Genomic DNA, 19,720 nt, shown 5'->3' on the forward strand with positions numbered 1-19,720 from the left:
TCCATCCGGGTGGCGGGGTGAGGGAGCGGGGGCGGGGCGGCCGGCACGTGACGCGGGTAGGTCGGCGGCGGGGCGATGGGGGGGAAGGGGAAGGACGGGCGGCCGCTCGGCGACTCACTGACTGACTGAGGGAACGAGTGAGTGAAGGGCGGGTTGGATTGGATCGGGGACTCCTTCATCCACCTGTTCGCGGCCGGAGGGGGTGGGGGTTGGGTGGAAATCAGTCTCCCTTCATACACAGAGGGAGAAGAGAGAGAGAGAGCACGACAACCGCCGCCTCGCCTCCCGCTTCCTCACACACACCGTGGGGGCTGAGGTTGGGCGCCCGCCTGGGCCATAGGGGCCTCGTATACCCTCCCCAGCCCCCACACCCCACGCACCAGAATACACTACCCCAACCCCTCAACACAGCCCTCACACAACCCCCCCCCCCCCCCCCCCCCCATCATCACACAAGCTTCCACCCACCTCAATACAATACCCCCACCCCCTCAACGCTACTCCTCACGCCATTCCCACCCCCTCAACACAAGCCCCACAACTCCACCCCACCCTTTTAACGCACTGTCTCCCACCCCCTCAATAAACTCTTCCCCTTCCCAACACGCGTGCCCTGCCCCTTCCAGACGCCCCCCCTCAACATTCTCCCCTTACCCCCTTCAATACACGTCCCCCACCCCATCTATTTCCCAGCCAGTGCTGCTCCTCCATCTCCCCCCCCCGCCCCCCTTCCTATTTCCAAGCTCAAGCCAGTGCTGCTCCTCCATCCATCCCTCCCTCCCGCATTCACAATGTGGCGCTGAAGCCGGACCTCGGGGCTCGATCTCACTTTGCAGGGGGGGAGGAGGTATCCCAAGCTTTCGTTCTGCCCCGGGGTCCGAGAGAGAAGGGGCAGGAAGAGGTGGATGTGGAGGGTCCGGGCTGGTGAAGTCGTGCCAGGAAGATTTCTTCCCTCCAGCCACTTTCTTTGCAGCGGGATTATCCACCAGGATTCTCTCCACCAGGTAAGCCGCAAATAGCTCTGTTTCTAAAGCAAGCATGCCATTTATTCTCTCCCCCTGTCCCTGGATTTGTACTGGGGGAGAGTTGGGATGCGTCCTCGGTGCTATTGCACCCGTGTCACCCATTGCATGTTCCATGTGCGCAATGTAGTTCTGCAGATCAGATAATTATATGTGCAGTTTATTTACTGGGTTTTGCAGATTATATCTTTATTCCTATTAACTTCAGATGTCATGTAAGCTATCTATCCCGGTTAATGTCCAAATACATTGCTGATTAAAGCCAAACATCCTTTGACCTTGAATGAAATTGGTTCAATTTGCACCCACCCGACTTGTTGTGATCTCTGAGCCCGTTTTGGGATTTAGCTCCATGTCCAGTCGCCACTTGTTGTAAGCGGGATAGAGGCATGAAGGCGATGGGAGGCGGGCGGGGGTTTCCCTCGCCTCACCTCGCGTGTCGTTTAATAAAACCAGTTCTGACTTCCATCTGATGGATCACTCATGGCAGCAACTGTACGCAAATGCATTCATCATAAGCTTTCAAAGATTGCTTTTCGTGTGTATAGTAAAATCAGTTGAATTGTGGTGTGCAGCCGAGGTGTTTTTTTAGAAAAGGCTTAGTCTGTGCATTCACAACTTTGTATCTTGAATCAGTTAAGTCTCGTGTTGCGATTTCTTCCTTCAGTGGGGCTGCCCCTCTGACCAACTTTACCCCCATGCCACCCCCCCCCCCCCCCCCCCCCCCCCCCCCCCCGCCCGGCGAAAGGCAACAGGCGGTATCCTTGTGATACCTGCACTGGTTTCGCATCCTCCTAATCATCCATCTTGTACCACCAACGTCTGTAATTATATCCGTATTTATAAGACGTAAGTTCCTTCATGAATCATCTCCGAGCAGGGCGAATGGCCCGATGTTAGTTCAGTACTGACGGCTAAATGTTGAGCTGTGTTGTGGCTGTGTTGTCCAAGTATTGGGTATCATTGATTCGTTATCGATCTTACTGTGCGGTAAGTATTTTACTGATATACGTTTCAGTTTTACCAGTTGTTTGGAAATATCCTTGATTAAGAACGGCATGGAATACGATGTCTATCTCTATTTTTTATTGTTAAAATGATTATACAATTGCTTGCATATCTAAAACACAATCCCGGGCTCTACGTAACCTTGAACAAGGCTATTTTTAAAATATATATGTACGGGGTTTTTTTTAAGTATGCTTTTATGTCTTGTTCCCGAGCGTGGAAAATGTGTTGTCGGTGATATCGACATTTCTAGACGCATTATGATTATAGCCCCACTTGCTGAGGAAGATGTGCCATCTAGAGAGTGGTGCCTGCATTTGTCATTTTCATGTACATGTAGTAATTTGTAAGTTTCTGGAGAAACGATGATTTTTTTTAAAAGTTGGAATCTATATACAGATTTTGTCTGTGTAATTGACTATTGACCATCCAAATCGATGAGTGAGGGAGTTAAGGACAAATGTGTCGGCATGTGGTATACAAATTCAATAAACTTGATATTTACTGGTGAGGCACATGGTCTTTTTTTTGATAAAATTAAACACCAGAGTCAGTAGTTGGATCCCATGACCAGTAACCTTTCGAGATCAGTTGGATTATTTTAAATCTTATTTTCTATTATTGGAATTTTTCCTCTCAAACGTCCACACCACTATTTTGCTGGAATTAGTCCACCATCAATCATTGATCGCACACAAGGACAATCTGATTCCAGAGAATGTCCATGTTCACTTGTAAATGCAAACAGTGTTGCTTCAGTCATGTAACTGTGCTACGATTACCGAAATAGATAAGGCTAAGTATTTTGTGCTGAATAAAGGATTTGGTATCACCAGGTCGTGATCTTTCTGTATTTAAATGCTTGATGTGCAAATTTGGCTTTCCAGCAACGGGTAAATTTGTTAAAAGCCATTGATTGTGCTTCAGGTTATTTAAATTAACTAGCATCTTATACGGGTGTTCCCTTGGACTAACTGTCATTCAGTAAAATTAATGAATGGTGCTAACTATGTCTCAACCTCAAATTCTCTTAGGAAATATTGGACTGCATGTTTGAATATGAATGATTTTCTGAACCAAATATAATGCTGCACTCTTTGCTTTTAGTTTATTCATTTATTTCTGTAAAAGTTTTACAAAGTGAGAATGTGTAGTTTGAACAAACAATATTCAGTTATAATTTGCATGAATTTCTAAATGCCTGTAATTCAACAATAACTCATTTTACCCTGGTTTGTGGCTTTTTCTCCCCTGAATCCATATTTTGATATTAATTACAAGTGTTTGGCATATAGATCTTGCATTGAAAACCACCTTGTTTATTTCAGTTATGTCCATATAAAGTAATGAAACTAAACTATGTAACCTTTTTTTATACTTCAGTTGTTTCAAACATTCTCTGAATTTCCTGACAATGCGTCTTAAATATGTTTAGCTTTTGTGACAGAACTGAAATCGGTTCATTTCAAGTCATCATATTAACGCACCCACTAATTTGAAAACTTGCTGTTTCCTTGAGGCCCATCCCTGCTAAAATTTACTGTTTTATTAAAAAGATATTTGGGTTCTGGTGGAAGAATTTGTATTCGTTCTGCATCTCAAGTAATTTATATTTCAATCACCAGCAGACTAGATTTCATAAATGTAAGTGTGAATTTGACTCTGTAACTGACAAAGGTGGACCATATGAAATTGTATAGTATGACACTAGTTCTGAAGATTGAGTTGAGTTTGTCACGTGTACTGAGGTACAGTGAAAAGCTTTTGTTGCATGCTAACCAGAAAACCAACAAAGGCTTTTCATTGTACACGTGACAATAAACTAAACTCAACTTTGATTAAGTTAATTCCCACAAAGTGAATGTACATGATGGCTATAAATCTCATCAAATTGTAACTTTTGCATACCTAAGGTCACCCCTAAATATCTAATAATATTTTAACTCTTAGAAAACCAAACTCGGTTAAATATGGTGTCAGAATTATAGCTAGAAAAACGAAATCCATTTCCAGAATATGACTTGATAGACTTCTTGAAATCAAAACTGAAGTGACAACAGACAATTGAATGAATACATTCATTAGCTACAGTGGACGGTTCACTTGTAGACTTATCCATTGAAAGGGCTAGAACTATTAGCTAAATCTGTAGACTAAACAGACTTGCCTTAAAATGTTAAATAATTGAGCTCCAGTGCAAAGATGTACCTTTATAAGGTGACTGTGCACTAACTCAAAATGTAATCACTTTTTCACAAATAAAAGTGAAAAAAACTAAGTATGAAATGCTGACTCACTAATTTTCCAATTCTGATTCTAGAATTGATGTATAAAAATTGAAGTGAAAGTCCAAACAGCGTTGTATAAAATCAAATTACAATCACAAGTACTTGGATCGGTTAACAAAAACATTTACTGTTTATGCAAAAGCTTTCAGTTTTTAAGTTTTAAGCCAGGGCAAGACTACCGAGATAAAGGAATGAGAAATAAAGTGCGAATTAGCCTTAAATGGTAGATACAGGTACCCAAGTAGTAGCAGAATTGAGCTAACAGAATTGGCAGATTTATTTCTAGGTACAGCAAAAAAAGTTTTTTTTGTATGTGCACTTTGTAGGAATTGGATACAATCTTTATTTTTCTTACTGGCAATTAATGTGTACAACTACAGAATGGGTTTGTTCCTTTATTCTATCCCAACAATATGCAATAGGTGGTTTTATGAACCATTGACATGACCAGAAAATATTTTAACTGAAGTGAAATGTTAAATTAATTAACTTTACATCCTCACGGTTCGAACAGCGAACTATTTGGAATTCAATCTTCCCACCACTGATTATTGGAACAATGAGTACAAACGTGGGGGCAAGAATGGTTCAACTCAACCTGTTGATGTCTCCACCTTGGTGAATGACACTAATGCCATTGGAAAGTCAGTAAGAATGAATGAGTGGTCTCTGAAATCTAGATGCTTGGTCTTATTCGTCATGCATGACTTTTGCTCAGTCTCTTGTTCTTCCATTTGAATTTTCTAGTAGTCATTATATAAATAAGCACCATTTCCCCAGTTTTGATGGATGTACAATGGAGGTAAAATAAAGCAAAAATTAAATTGCATTGCTGATGCCACGGACCAATCCATTCCAACAGCAGCCCTGCGGCACATGTATGATGAGTAATAATTTCTAGTAGTGAGTCAATTCCACTGGATACCTTAACTATCTTTATTCTTTCAGAAAATGGATGAGTTTCCAATTGTGCTCAAGACTAGATCATGTTGCTGATCAGATTTTGAACAAAGACTTTCTTCTTTCTCCTCACTCAACCCATCCCACAACAAACTTACGTTGTATATTGAATTCTGGCATTAAAAAAATGTCTAAATGTAAGACCATATGCACAGTGATTTACTTTCAATTAATGGTGTTTATTGTATATATAACTGATAGGGTCCATTGGTCTCAGCTTTTGGCCATTTTATTCCCTGTTTCTCGAACTACCCTGAAATGTGCTTTTAAAAATATCTCCACTTAACTCTTGCCTTTCTTGCCACTCTAAAGCTAAACATTACTAAAACAGGAATAATGCCTTGCACATCTTATTCAGGATAAGGCCTCAGTAACCCGTCTAATTCTTCCTCCATCTACTCACTAAATATCAGTGGATGATTGTGGAATTAACAATTAAAGAGTGTAATGCGAAATTTGTAAGTGGACTGTAGCTGAGCTGCCGAGTATTATGACTTGTGTCATGGGATAATGCTTCTTCTGCATTGTTCCAGTGACCCAAATTCGATTCTGACCTCTGGTGCTGTCTGTGTTTCACTATGCACTTTGGTTGGTTTTCTCCCACATTCGCAGGATGTGTTTTGGGTTAAGATCCAATGTGCTGGAAACTCATCGGGTCAGGCAGCATCTCTGGAGTGTTTGGGTCGGGACCCTTCAAGCTGAGGAAGGGTCCCAACCTGAAACGTCACATAGAAACATAGAAAATAGGTGCAGGAGTAGGCCATTTGGCCCTTCGAGCCTGCAACGCCATTCAATATGATCATGGCTGATCATCTAACTCGGTATCCTGTACCTGCCTTCTCTCCATACCCCGTGATCCCTTTAGCCACAAGGGCCACATCTAACTCCCTCTTAAATATAGCCAAGGAACTGGCCTCAACTACCTTATGTGGCAGAGAATTCCACAGATTCACCACTCTCTGTGTAAAACATGATTTTCTCATCTTGGTCCTAAAAGACTTCCCTCTTATCCTTAAACTGGGACCCCTTGTTCTGGACTTCCCCCAACATCGGGAATAATCTTCCTGCATCTAGCCTGTCCAACCCCTTAAGAATTTTGTGAGTTTCTATAAGATCCCCCCTCAATTTTCTAAATTCTAGCGAGTACAAGCCGAGTCTATCCAGTCTTTCTTCATATGAAAGTCCTGCCATCCCAGGAATCAGTCTGGTGAACCTTCTCTGTTCTCCCTCTATGGCAAGAATGTCTTTCCTCAGATTAGTAGACCAAAACTGTACGCAATACACCAGGTGTGGTCTCGCCGATTATGTTTTCCACGGATGTTGTCTGACCCGCTGACAGGAGAATCTGGAAAGTTGACGGGCATATGGTGGGGGGGGTGGTTTGTACATGAATGGCCAAGAATGCTCTGATAGTTAACATAAACTCAGCGGGCTGGATGGCGTGGTATGCTGTGAGAAACATAACATGAGTGAAAATTGGGAGGTTGTAGGTTGTGCATTTTCATCTTTTTTCCATGAACATTGTGGTAATTGAGGTGGCACTTTAAGTTGAAGAAAGGAAGTTAATCTTTGGATGTGGTTATTCCAGTCCAAATGACCTTCCGTATTATGAGGGGAACCTCTGAAACTGCAGCAGTCTAGATTTCTCTTGTGCGCAATGAAAGGTGGAGTCCACTTTCCATTTATAGCTAAACAAGCTGAACCGGAGATTCATGCTTTATCATCGTGATTTGTATTTTTAGTCCGTGGAAATTAACGAGCTGGCTCTAGAACGAACCACACCAGTATGTATGCCCAGGTGTAATGGAATTTCCATTTGGATAGTGCTTTCTTGGGACAATTAATTCAAATCATTCATGTTGACTACATGACAATTTCCAGTACCAATTTGCAGAAGTTTACAATGTTTCATATTAACATGTGGCTTTGAATTTTTTAAATGATCATATTTGAAAATATTTGCTCATAATGGTCTGCAGGTAGAGATGGATTTTGTGAAATGCATATTACACTATGGTCAGCTGCTTGGTTTTAGTTGTAATACTTCCCAATCTGAGGTGCCTGTGTAGTTGGGTGGCACTTTGTTTGCATTGTTTGCTCTTAGATGGTGAATACTGTGAAGTTACTTGAAGGCAAATCACCTATGTTGTGCTTAGTTTTAAATTTAATTTTAATACTGGTAAATACTTGCTCAAAGACATTGTTGGTGCCATTTTGGAAGAAACATTCTATGCTAACTATTTTGTGTTTCTATTTACGTGCCCGTTTTCAAATAGAATGGCTTTTAGACATGTTCCCGCCTTTTCTTGAATGCAATGAATCACTGATCAAGTCTGCAATTAGTTTGCATGTTGTCCAAAGAATCATGTTTGCAGATCTATAGATCAGGATGAGGCTTTAGGATATTGTCCTGCCAGCCACAACTATTCATCCTAATTCCACTTCGTTTACACGTTTTGTGGTTCATAGCCCTTTAGGTTACAGTAATCAAATGGATCTTTAATGAAATTAAAGATTCTGTCTTTACCAGTCATAGGGGTAGTGAATTCCATATCCCAGCGCTGAAATAATTTCTCTCCAATTCTCTCCACTAATTCATCCAGCAATTCATTCAAATGTGTGTCCCTAGTTATTGACCTTACCTTAGTTATTGAGAACCATCCTTTCAATAAATAAATATTTCTAGCCAATGTTGTCTTGTAGCAAGAATACTGCAGTCCTGGGAGCATCCTTGGAATTCTCCTCCTTATTAGCCTGGGTGTAATACGAGTAAAGAAGCTGCCTTGAGTGTGACATTCCCACTGTCTCGTGGAAATTGTTGGCCCGGGATGGCTTGAACTGGAGGTATTGCATTTAGGATGGCACTGAGAACCTCAAGTTTATTCATTCTAAACACACATTCTAAATTCCAGCAAAAGTGGTGGAAGAAGCACTAAACCATCCCAGTGAAGCCAGTAGATCCCACCTCAGAATTAGAATTCAAATGGAACTAAGTCTTTATTGACCTCAATGTTAGACATAAAATGCTGGAGTAACTCAGCGGAACAGGCAGCATCTCTGGAGAGAAGGAATGGGTAACGTTTATGATCGAGACCCTTCAGACAAAATTCAACAAGTCAGTGGAGATGTGGTTTGGCCTGATGCTGGGTCTTAACCCAAATCAAACAACCCTCCTTCCACCTCTATAGATGCCGCCCAACCTGCTGTGTTCTCCAGCATTTGAGGCCCTTCTTCAGACTGATGTCAGGGGAGTGCACGGCACGGAGATAAAATGTAGTCAGAGATAGTAAGACTGGTGGTAGAACTGGGAAGGGGGAGGGTATTGAGAGAGAGAGGGAAAGCAAGGGCTATTTGAAGTTAGAGAAGTCAATGTTCATTCTGGGAAATGTTCATATTGGAGGAGCAGCGCCTCGTATTTAGCTTGGGTAGCTTACACCCCACCCCGTAAGCTACCCAAGCTAAATATGAGGCGCTGCTCCTCCAATTTGTGCTGGGCCTCACTCTGACAATGGAGGAGGCCCAGGTCAGACTGGGAATGGGAGGGGGAGTTAAAGTGCTGAGCAACCGGGTGATCAGATAGGTTAAGGTGGACTGAGCGGAGGTGTTCAGCGAAATGATCGAGCCTGCGCTTGGTCTCACCGATGTACTGGAGTTGACACCTGGAACAGCGGATACAGTTGATGAGGTTGGAGGAGGTGCAAGTGAACCTCTGCCTCACCTGAATGGAGTCCATGGGGGAGGTAAAAGGACAGGTGTTGTATCTCCTGCGGTTGCAGGGGAAAGTACCTGGGGAGGAGGTGGTTTGGGTGGGAAGGGACGAGTTGACCAGGGAGTTGTGGAGGGAACGGTCTCTGCGGAAAGCAGAAAGCGATGGAGATGGGAAGATGTGGCCAGTGGTGGGATCCATCCCGTTGGAGGCGGTGAAAGTGTTGGAGGATTATATATGCTGTATGCAACGGCTGATGGGGTGGAAGGTGAGGATAAGGGGGACTCCTTGTTGCGAATGGGAGGAGGGGGAGCAAGAGCAGAGCTGCGGGATATCAAGGAGACCCTAGTGAGACCCTATTTATAATGGAAAAGGGGAACCCCCGTTTCCTAAAGAATGAGGACATCTCTGATGACCTGGTAGACACACAATGCTGGAGTAATTCAGGGGAACAGGCACAATCTCTGGAGATCTCAATGGATTGCCAAAGGAGAGTAATGCAGCGCTGTTTCTATAATCTGTCCTAATTAGTGCTTTTCACTTTTTTTTACCAATGCCTTCCTTCTCTATAATGACTAAAATTACTTTGGATACTCCACTCATTAGCCTACTGTCTTCAGGGGTAAATGGATATGGATTCCAGTGATCTACTACTACTTATTTTTAATTGTCACGTGTTTTCTATTGCCTTGTTTGGTATTTGAGATTCCCAAATCTCTACTTCTCCAGATTTTTTTTGATAGTTTTGACCACTGGTCTACAGCTTTCCCTGAGTACCAAACACAGTATCTGTAAATTACTTAATTGTTTCGCTACATTAAATCTAAGTCCTTATATTTCACCAAAGCTGAATTCTGCGGAAATTTTGGGTAAACAGCCTTGACAAACCTATTCTGTTGCTATGCTCTGCTTTCCTTTCCATTGCTGTCAAACTTGCCAGTTTGTCTGAACCCATGAGATTTTTTTAAACTGGTGTGGCAGATGAATCCTTTCCAAAGTCTTGTTGAAATCATGTTGACAACATCAAATATGTTACCCTCATTGGCCCTGTTGTTACTGAGTTCCGCTACCTTTTCACGGATCAAGGCTTCATGGCCACACCCATGTCCTCTACACAGGTAGGAGGAGCAGGAACGCTGACTAATCGATCAATGCTAAGAAATAGTACAATGCTATTGCTTCGCTAATCCAGATGAGTGAGCCATGGCAACAGTTTTCATGATCTGTTTTATTATTCCTTCTGCAATACTGCCTTATGTAGTACTGCTTTATTAATGGTTAATTTAACAAGATTTTTGTTGCATTTGCAATAGGTATTATAAGATCTAATTTGTTACAACTTCTTTGGTTTCAAAGAAGAAAATCCCTGGGATTTCAATTGTTCTTTTCAGGGCTGTGTATTAATGACTTATATTGGCTATGCTGTGGTTACTTTGGATCATACAAGCTGAAGGAAGGTATGTCTGTGAGACATTGTACACACAAAGAGAATATTAGTCGTCAAGTGAAAGTTTTGATTGGGTGCACCAAACCAGTTTCGGATATGGGCATGTTTGAATAATGTACAAAATGGCTTAATTGATGGGTTTTTTTTAGCTGGAAGTACTATATTGTTTAACATTTCTTGGCCCTGATGCAAGTGGGAATTGCTCTATATTCAGAATTCAGATGTCCTAACAATCAGTGAATTTGTTCCTCTTTTAATCTATAAAGGTAAAAACCATTTTAAACCAAATGTTGCTTCAGGCTCCTTGGCACTTTTGCGATGTTTTGGATTTAATGAGTTTTCACACAATGTAGATTATTGAAGATCATTAATTTCTGAATTACTTTAAAAATGAAACATTTAACAGTGTGCAGATCAGCATGCTGTGATTGGATCTGACCCATTGGTAGCTAATGCACCATTTGCTCTGAAGGCCAATTTTTATCAGTGCAAAATCTTGAGTGAATTAGATAACTCGCTGTTCCATTGGTGTCAGTAAAGATGAGTCGTAAAGCCAAATCTGCAGTTGCATGTTTGTCTCATCTGCTCATTAATAATTGAAATGGATCAGTCCATATCATATTATTTGATCCATCCACTCTAAATGTGCTTGACAATGAATGGAAAATGATTACACCAAAAACCAAAATGAACAAAACAACTTTGATTACTTTGTGATGACTGGCAGGGACCTAATGTTCAGTTAATTTTCTCTAGTTTAAAACAAAAATTATGATCTTGTGGTTAACTATTATTATAATCGTGTGGCATATTTCTGCCTAAAATTCTGTCATACTGAATGAGTGTCATGTTAGTTCAGAGCTCCAAATGCGTGTAGAGTTTCATGCAGTTTCCACTCATGTTTATTATATGAAATGCAAGCTCTGCTGTTTTGCCCAGGTCAAACATATTAGAATCCTTAGAACTGATAATATTTTGATCATTTAATTGAGGGGACGAGTAGTAAGAGCATTGGTAAAACAAGTGCTCCTAGATTAGTAAAGCAGGTTAGAGAACTTCTGACTGTGGCTAGATATTATGTAAATGATGTGGAAGTGCTCAGTGGTAACTCTGATTGATCAAAGTACATGGTTAATTTCTTTTACTGATGTATTTCACCTTGAGCTGAATACAAATACTTATTGCTCAATACTGAATTTTATTTTCTGATAGAGGTTTGTAATGTTTGAATATTTGATTTTTACTGGTTACATTCAATATGCAATATTGAATATTTGATTTTTACTGGTTATATGGAGTCAGATACAATTCAGTAATGCGCCCCTTTGCTCACCAAGTCCCCATTCACTGTCGTACTCATTTGCAGTGATCTTATTCCTTTTAAGTTTTCCCCACATTCTCTTCTGCTGTCTTCTCTCTGTTTTACTCAGAGTAGGAGAATCAAGAACCAGAGGACCTAGGTTTAAGGTAAGACGGGAAATATTTAATTGGAGCTTAAGGGGCAACTTTTTCACGGAGGTTGGTGGGTACATGGAACGAGCTAACAGGTGGTTGTTGAGGCAGGTACTATAACAACATTTAAAATACATTTGAGCAGGTACCAGGATAGGAAAGGTTGAGGGGGATATGGGCCAAACTTAGGCGAATGGGACCAGCTTAGAGGGGGCACATCGTTTGGCATGGGCTGAAGGGCCTACTTCCAGGCTCTAGGACTGCTACTTGGAGGAAATCCATTGGGTCACGGAGAACATTTTAACTCGGCACAGACAGTACCCAAGGTCTGGATTGATACTGGGTCTCCAGTGCTGTGAGGTAGTAACTGTACTAGCTACATCATTGTGCCTCCTTTGATTTTTAAATAGACCAAGTGGGACCAGTTGGGTCAGTGTCACACGGGAGGCACAATATTCCACCACTCACCCATAGCCCCCAACTGCGCAGGGTCGGCTCATTTCCCCTTATTCACCCTCTATGTTTTTAGATTTTAAAAAAATCCACTTGCACTTGCTGCCAGGAAAAAAAATCCAATTGCGCTTGCTCCCAGGACTCAGTGACCTGTGATTTGCAACATTGTTATGGGCAGGGCCAGCAATTGGATTTGGATTTTTACAGTGAGAAGTTAAGTGAAAAGTTAAATTTGTAAAGTTTAAAATGTGAATAACTTGTAAATTATACCATCAATCTGAACGAAACTTGATACCACACACCACAGGACAATGGTGAGCACTATCAATTCAATTCAACTTTAATGTCATCGCACAAATACAAGTATCAGTACAACGAAATGCAGTTTTGCGTCAGTCCGTAGTAGTTGTACATAAAGAAAACAAAAAAAATAGAAAGAGGGAAGATACAGAATAATCAAGAAATACAGAATAATTAAACAATTCTGTACCGTGTACCGTTTTGGCATAATTCAGGGCATGTCATCGTGTACCGTTTTGGCATAATTCAGGGCATGTCTCACACACGCACACAGACAGCCACGCATGCAAACAGACACACAAACAAACAAGATGAGAGTTTTAATAATATAAAGTAATATATAGATAAAATAAGATGGGGGTGGCAAACGAGTCAGATCAATAATAAACTATAGAGTAAGTAAATCCACAAGCCTCCACGACAATCTTATTTCCCCCTTTTTTCCATTTTGAAATTTAAATTCCAGAAATATCTTTACTCGGTGCGGACTGTTGTAAGTTGATGTTACTGAACCAGCAGACAATGTTCGGCAAATAGTGCAGTGGACATTTAAATGTTAATGTTTTGTGCTGATATTTGGTTTAGATGCTGAATTGGAAGTAGACTAATTTGTAGGTAGACACAAAATGCCTGAGTAACTCAGCGGGTGAGGCAGCATCTATGGAGAGAGGTAATTGGTGACGTTTCGAGTCGAGACCCTTCTTCAGACTAAAATAATTTGTGGTCGGTTTCGGCCAGAAAGTGGAATGTGTTACAAACTTGTAAAGTTTTTTGCAGAAAATTAGCAACATAGTTTGGAAATTGGATGTTCACAATCTGTTACTTGTGCATTTTATGTTTCAATTCTTGGGGTGATTCCATTAATGGCATTATTAGCACAATCAAATATTTTTGTTGCAATTTTTGTGATTTACGATTCTGTTCGCGCCTCCTTTGAAGTGGACGTCTAGGTTTGGCATTTTGCAGTGGTTTGATAGTCATAAATGTTTTTTGGTTTTTTTTCGCTTGTGTATCAGATCATCACATTGTGCTTACATTACTTGCGTTTCCTCATATATAGTACAGGCAGGAAATCTTGTTCTTGAATAGAATTAGAAATAAGCTAAAGTTCTGACATGTTTGTGTTCCATTTCAGATCATTGAGTTAAACTCCATGGCAAATTATCCATTATTGCTGACATTGCAGAAACTTTAAGTATAAAAACTGATGAGTTGCATTTGGAAAAGCACGGACTTATTGGGGATAATAAGTATAGCTTTGTGTAGAGAAGGTCCTGCTCAAATTAGATTTGCATTTTTCAAGTGAGAAAGACAATTGATGACGGTAGAGCAGTAGATATTATCTATATGGACTTGAGTGAAGCATTTGATAATTGGTCCAGAAGGCATAAAGGATCCATGGTCGTTTTCTTGCATATGGCGTGCACAGCCTAAAGTTGTAGGACAACTTGTTCTATTTGATCTTATTTGATTGTGCATACCAGGTTGATTGCATTTATTGAAATGCAGGGTGGACCACGTGAAGGTTGCAATCTCCCACCCCAAGGGATCCATGGTGAGTTGGTATATTGGATATAAAATTGGCTTGGTCATAGAAGACAGTAATTGTGGAGGGGTGTTTTTCTTATTGGAAGTCAGTGGCCATTGGTATTCTGCAAGTTTCTGCTGGGTCCTATGTTTGTAATATGTGATCTGCAAGAAAACGTAGGTGGTCTAATAAGCAACTTTGCAGATGACACAAAATTTGTGGAGTTGTGGATACTGAGAATGCTTATTGATGGATACAGCAGGATATAGAACAACAGGTGATTTGGATAGGGAAATGGTGGGTGGAGTTTAGATAAGAGAGAGAAAAAAACAGGCCTTTTGACCCTTCCGTGCTGACCCTCAATTCATTTACACTGATCCTACACCAATCTCATCACCTCTTCCCAGATTCTACCACTCAGCTACACGCTAGGGACAACCTTTTTAACAGAATTTGGACGTGTGAGATGACACATTTTGAGGTTGAATGCAAGAAGAAAGTATACAGTTGAACATCAGACCATTGATGTATGAAGAGATCTTGAAAGTGACCACAATAGTGGTTAGTGTGGTAATGAATGTGTACCGCATACTTGTCTTTATTGGTCGGGGCATTAATTATAAAATCCGAAGTCATTTTGCACCTGAATAAAACTGGTTAGGCCACATTTGCAGTGTTGTGTGCAGTTCTGGACACTAGGAAGAATATGAAAGCTTTGGAAAGGGTGTAAAATAGGTTTGCTAAATGTGGCCTGGATAAGAGAGTATAAGCTAAAGGAGATGTTGGACAAAGTCGGATCTTATTTGTCTGGATTGTCAGAGGCTGAGGGGGCGACCTAATTGAAGTGTATAAAATTGTAGCATAAATAGCAAAGATAGTAGGTCTTTTGCCAAAGTGGAAATGTCAAACTGGAGGGAATAGATTTAAGATTGGAGGAGGAAAGTTGAAAGCAGACTGCGAGACATAATGGTAGGCGCCTGGAACATGCTTTCAGGGGATGTGGTGGAAGCAGATACAATAGCAACATTTAAGAGGTACAGGTGCACAACCTTTTATCCGAAAGCCTTGGGACCAGACACTTGTCGGATTTCGGACATTTTCGGATTTCCGAATGGAAGATTTTTAGCGTAGATTAGGTAGGTAGCGCGGGCGGCTTGAAAAGTCTGGAGCGGCTGCCTCCTCCCCGGAGACTGGGGAATCATTGTAAATCATTGCATAAATGTTAGTCAGTTAGTTTGGAGGGATTTTATGTGGTGGTGGTGGTGGGGGATGGGGTAAAGGGGGAAACTTTGATTCTTAGTCCCCTACCTGGTCGGCGACTCCCAACATCGCGGAGCTGGGGGCTCCGTCCGGCCGCGGGCGGCGCCGGTTGGAGCTCCGACCCCGGCAACTCTACCCCTGGCTGCGAGACGCTCCAAATCCAGCGCCGCCCGCGGCCGGACGCCCGCAGCCCCAGCTCCGCGAATGTTGGGAGTCGGATGCCCGCAGCCCCAGCTCCGCGAATGTTGGGAGTCGGCGGCCACAGCGCTTAGTCCCCTACCTGGTTGGAGAGGCGGGGAGCGGTCATGCCTTACCGGGTCGCCGTGCAGTATGCTCCGCAGCGCTGTGGCCGGCAACTCCCAGCTGGGGCTGCGGGCGTCCAGCCGCGGGCGGCAGTGGATTTGGAGAGCTTCGCAGCCAGGGGTAGAGTTGCCGGGGTCGGAGCTACAACCGGCGCCGCCCGCGGCCGGACGCCTGCACCCCCAGCTGGGAGTTGCCGGCCACAGCGCTGCGGAGCTTACTGCACGGCGACCCGGTAAGGCATTGACCGCTCCCCGCCTCTCCAACCAGGTAGGGGACTAAGAATTAAAGTTTACCCCCTTCACCCCCCCTTCACATAAAAGCCCTCCAAACTAACTGACTAACATTTAAGCAATGATTTGCAGATGTTTAAGTGTCTCTCCGGTCTCCAGGGAGGAGGCAGCCGCTACAGTAGTACAGACCTGGGTTGACCGTGGGTCGTTTCGGGTCAAGTTTGGCGCCAAACTCGAGCTTTGGTGTGCAGACGACATCCTGGAAAAAATGGCCGGTTTTCGGAGTTTTTCGGTTTCCGGAACTCCGGATAAAAGGTTGTGCACCTGTATTGAGGAAGGCATGTGACCAGGCAAGGAATGGAGGAATACAGATCATACATAGGCAGATGATATTAGTTAGGTTGGCATCATGGTTGGCACACATGTTGAGCTGAAAGGCTCGTTCCAGTGCTGTATTGCCCATAGTTCTGTAAACCTCGAAGTAATCTTTAAAATTAGGACTCGGACAATTTTTCATCGGATTTTACTGCCTTGCACTAAACGTTATTCCCTTTATCCTGTATCTGTTCACTATGGACAGCTTGATTGTAGTCATGTGTAGTTTTTCTGCTGACTGGATAACAAGCAACAAAAAAAGCTTTTCACGTTATCTCGGTACACGTGACAATTAACTAAACTGAACTAGTAATTTTTGGGGCCCACTTCATTCAGTGGCAATATGTTGCATTTATGTTGAATAAAAGTACCTCTGTTTGTTCTCCAGATTTCTTATCCGTTAATTGATTAAGGTTTGCAATTTTACCATTCAAGGCAATGTTTTCTCAATGTGATTCCAGCACTCAACCACACTATCAACAATTCACAATGACTGATTAACTTACCCTTTTTTCAATGTGGAAGGAAACTCCACTACTCCAATCTGGGGAATACACACAGTCAAATGGCGAATGTGCACACTCCACAATGGAAGTGCCTGAAGTCAGGACCAAACAAGGATTACTGGATTTGTGAGGCAGCGACTCTACCCTTGTTCAGGATACAGCACTTGCATCATTTGTAAACAATAAAATTTCCTGTGGAAGGCACAGATGACAGATTAATGGGATTCAAAATCATGAACATTTCTTAGAGGACTAAAAGATTTAAAAACATTGTTTTATTGGTATCCTGTTGAACTAAACTATCCTAACGTTGTGTGTGACTTATTTAACTAAAGGTTGAATATGGAGCCACAAAGTGCCAATAGAAGTGGTTTAGTTAAGTTTATTTTATTGTCATGTGGGTGAAGTGAAACATTTTTGTAATTGAGGTTTTAGTGTTATTTTAACTCTAAACCAGACAACTTACTTGCACAAGACCTGGGACAGAATATGAAATCAGAAATTTAGTATTGAATCAAAATGTGGTGGGGAAAGAATATTATTCAATTTGTGGGAAGCTGATAAAAACTACGGTATGATGTATCTGGTGGAGTAGGCTCAATTCAGACCGGACAAGCAAGTTGAACAACTAGAGTTGTAGTAACTGTCAATATTAAATTATGAATCCCTCCTCAAAGCACATTCCCAAGGGACATTTATAAATCCCAGCCTGTCGAAGCCAAAGCAAAGTGCAGTGAATTGAACAATAAGGAGAGTGTTTGATTAGGATTGAACAGAGCTAACAAATATACATGAATATCCGTTTGGGTAAAACCAAGTTAAAATTAAGTTGTATTTGAATCTTAAATGGCATTTAGGAAATCTGAAATGTGTTAAATGAACTTGTAACAATATATTGGAATAAATCTAGGAGATTAAACTTCATAAACTGCACAAATTAAATGACAGAAAATAGTTTAGTGAAAGTAATTGTTAAAATAGAAGTGAAAAGCATCAGAGGATTTACTTTCCTGGAATGGACATTATGATACCAAGGAATAGATTACTTAAGTTTATTTCGCGTAAATGAGGTTAATCAGTAATTAGTCCTCTTGGGGTGATTCTCAAACTCAATGAGTAATTGTGATACGTCTGAATCTAAAGCCTTAAACTAAAAGATAATTTGTAAATTATCCACATTTGAACATATATCATCGGCTTGAAACATTAACGCTGCTTCTCTCTGTAGATGCTGCTTGACCTACTGCATATTTGTAGCACTTTGTTTTTGTTCAAGAAATAAAGTTTTTAAAAGCAACCTGTCATGATAGATTGGGGGAAAAGGATGAAAATTTGGCAGGCTAGAGCTATCAACATAAAGTAATTTATAATTCCCAATGAATGCATACATATTTCACTCAAACTCAATGAGATAGCATTTTCTACATTTGACTAAGCAAAGCGATGTGAGGATTACTGGAAGAGGCTTGCAATGTGGACAACTCCAGTAAACCAGGGGCTTGGGCTAATTTTGTAAACCAGTATGTCTATAAAAAATATAGCCTTAGAAACCAGCATGAAAAAATGTATAGAAATAGATTATTTACAATCACATTAGCTTTTGAAGTATGTGGGATTTATTAAAAGCTGATGCAAAAGTTTAAAAATAGCTTTGATGTTTTAAGTATTTCAAATTTTCATAGAGATGGAGAAACGACACCTGAAATTGGTTTCTGTACTTGGGATTTAATGAGGCAAGAACTGAGTGTAAATGTTACTTATAAAAAAGTATTAGAGAAACCAACCAAGAAACAACAGCATTCCCTGAGCGTGCTGGCCTGTGACCTGGAATTTTAAAAGGTAGTTGGTTGCAGAGATACTGAATGCATTTGTTGTCATGTTTCAATCTTAATTGAGGAACTGGAACTGGTGAATCTGGATGTTGTACTGTGTTTGAAGATGGGGGGAGGTGTGGTTGAAAAACCGGTTTACAGGTCTGACATGCTGGAATCTACTATTAAGGTTCATAAGGCATTTAAATCACGTTTGGCATGCTTTCATAGAGAGGAAATAGTTTTTTTGCAAAAATGGACAACCACGGGGGGAGCAAAAATGCATGCATGGGTGATTAAAAGGCAGTCATCTTGAGGCCGGTGGGAGAGGGTACCGGGGTCTGATCTACTTGCTGTGCCATCCAGGTTGGCTGCGGGAGGTGATCCTGGGGCACAAAGGAGGACGGGTGAGGAGAGGACGTCAGTTGCTTATTGTCCAAGAGAAAGACAATGGCTGGAGGCCTTGCTTGAATTGGGCACTGCTCATCACAACTAGAGCGTGTACTGGACTTAGAGAATAGCACCAAAACATGTATCTCTTGCATGAGGGCTCAGTAGACTACTTCCATACAACTGCTAATCGGGGATGATATGGCAAAACTCTACTGGACTGCTTGTAGGCAAAGAATTTCACTATGCATTTGCACTTTGCACGTGTGACAATAAAGCACCATTGAAGCATTGATTTTCGTCCACCGCAGAAGCTCATTAAGCCCACCAGTCTATGTTAGCTCTTGAACATTACCATCGGTTGCAGCCCCCTGTAATTTATTCTTTCTCATGTACCTCAATGATTTGGAATTTATATTAAGAATTACAAAGAACTGGGGGTGATGAAGTTATTTGGACTATGTGGAGCAATCTGGAAAAGAAAGTCGTTAACAGTTTAAATAGAGATGGATAAATTGAGTGGGTCAGAGGATAGATAAATCTGAGAAGATGCAGAGGTAGAAGAGGGAGTGGGCCATTCACTCCATCATGCCTGCTCTGCCATTTAGTAACAACATGGTTGATCTTCAGTGCTCCTTCAATTGCAAATTACAAATTTTCCACCTTTGGATGGGATCCCTA

The 19,720-nt window shown here is 41.5% G+C and overlaps 1 protein-coding gene across 3 annotated transcripts in view; it reads left to right on the forward strand.

Annotated features, from left to right (window-relative positions):
- Positions 1 to 507: 507 nt before the first annotated feature.
- The window catches only part of LOC129706360 (plasma membrane calcium-transporting ATPase 1-like), a 98,561-nt gene continuing 79,348 nt past the window's right edge, over positions 508 to 19,720 (forward strand). The window contains exon 1 of one of the 3 annotated variants that reach the window (XM_055650618.1): positions 508 to 1,004. The gene's annotated coding sequence lies outside the window, so the exon portion shown is untranslated. Of the gene's footprint in view, positions 1,005 to 1,803; positions 2,013 to 19,720 lie in introns of those variants that run through there. The other 2 variants (XM_055650614.1, XM_055650615.1) reach the window with 2 other exon arrangements.

This window comes from Leucoraja erinacea, chromosome 19 (genome assembly GCF_028641065.1).
Source record: "Leucoraja erinacea ecotype New England chromosome 19, Leri_hhj_1, whole genome shotgun sequence".
In the NCBI taxonomy this organism is placed as follows: Eukaryota; Metazoa; Chordata; class Chondrichthyes; order Rajiformes; family Rajidae; genus Leucoraja; species Leucoraja erinaceus.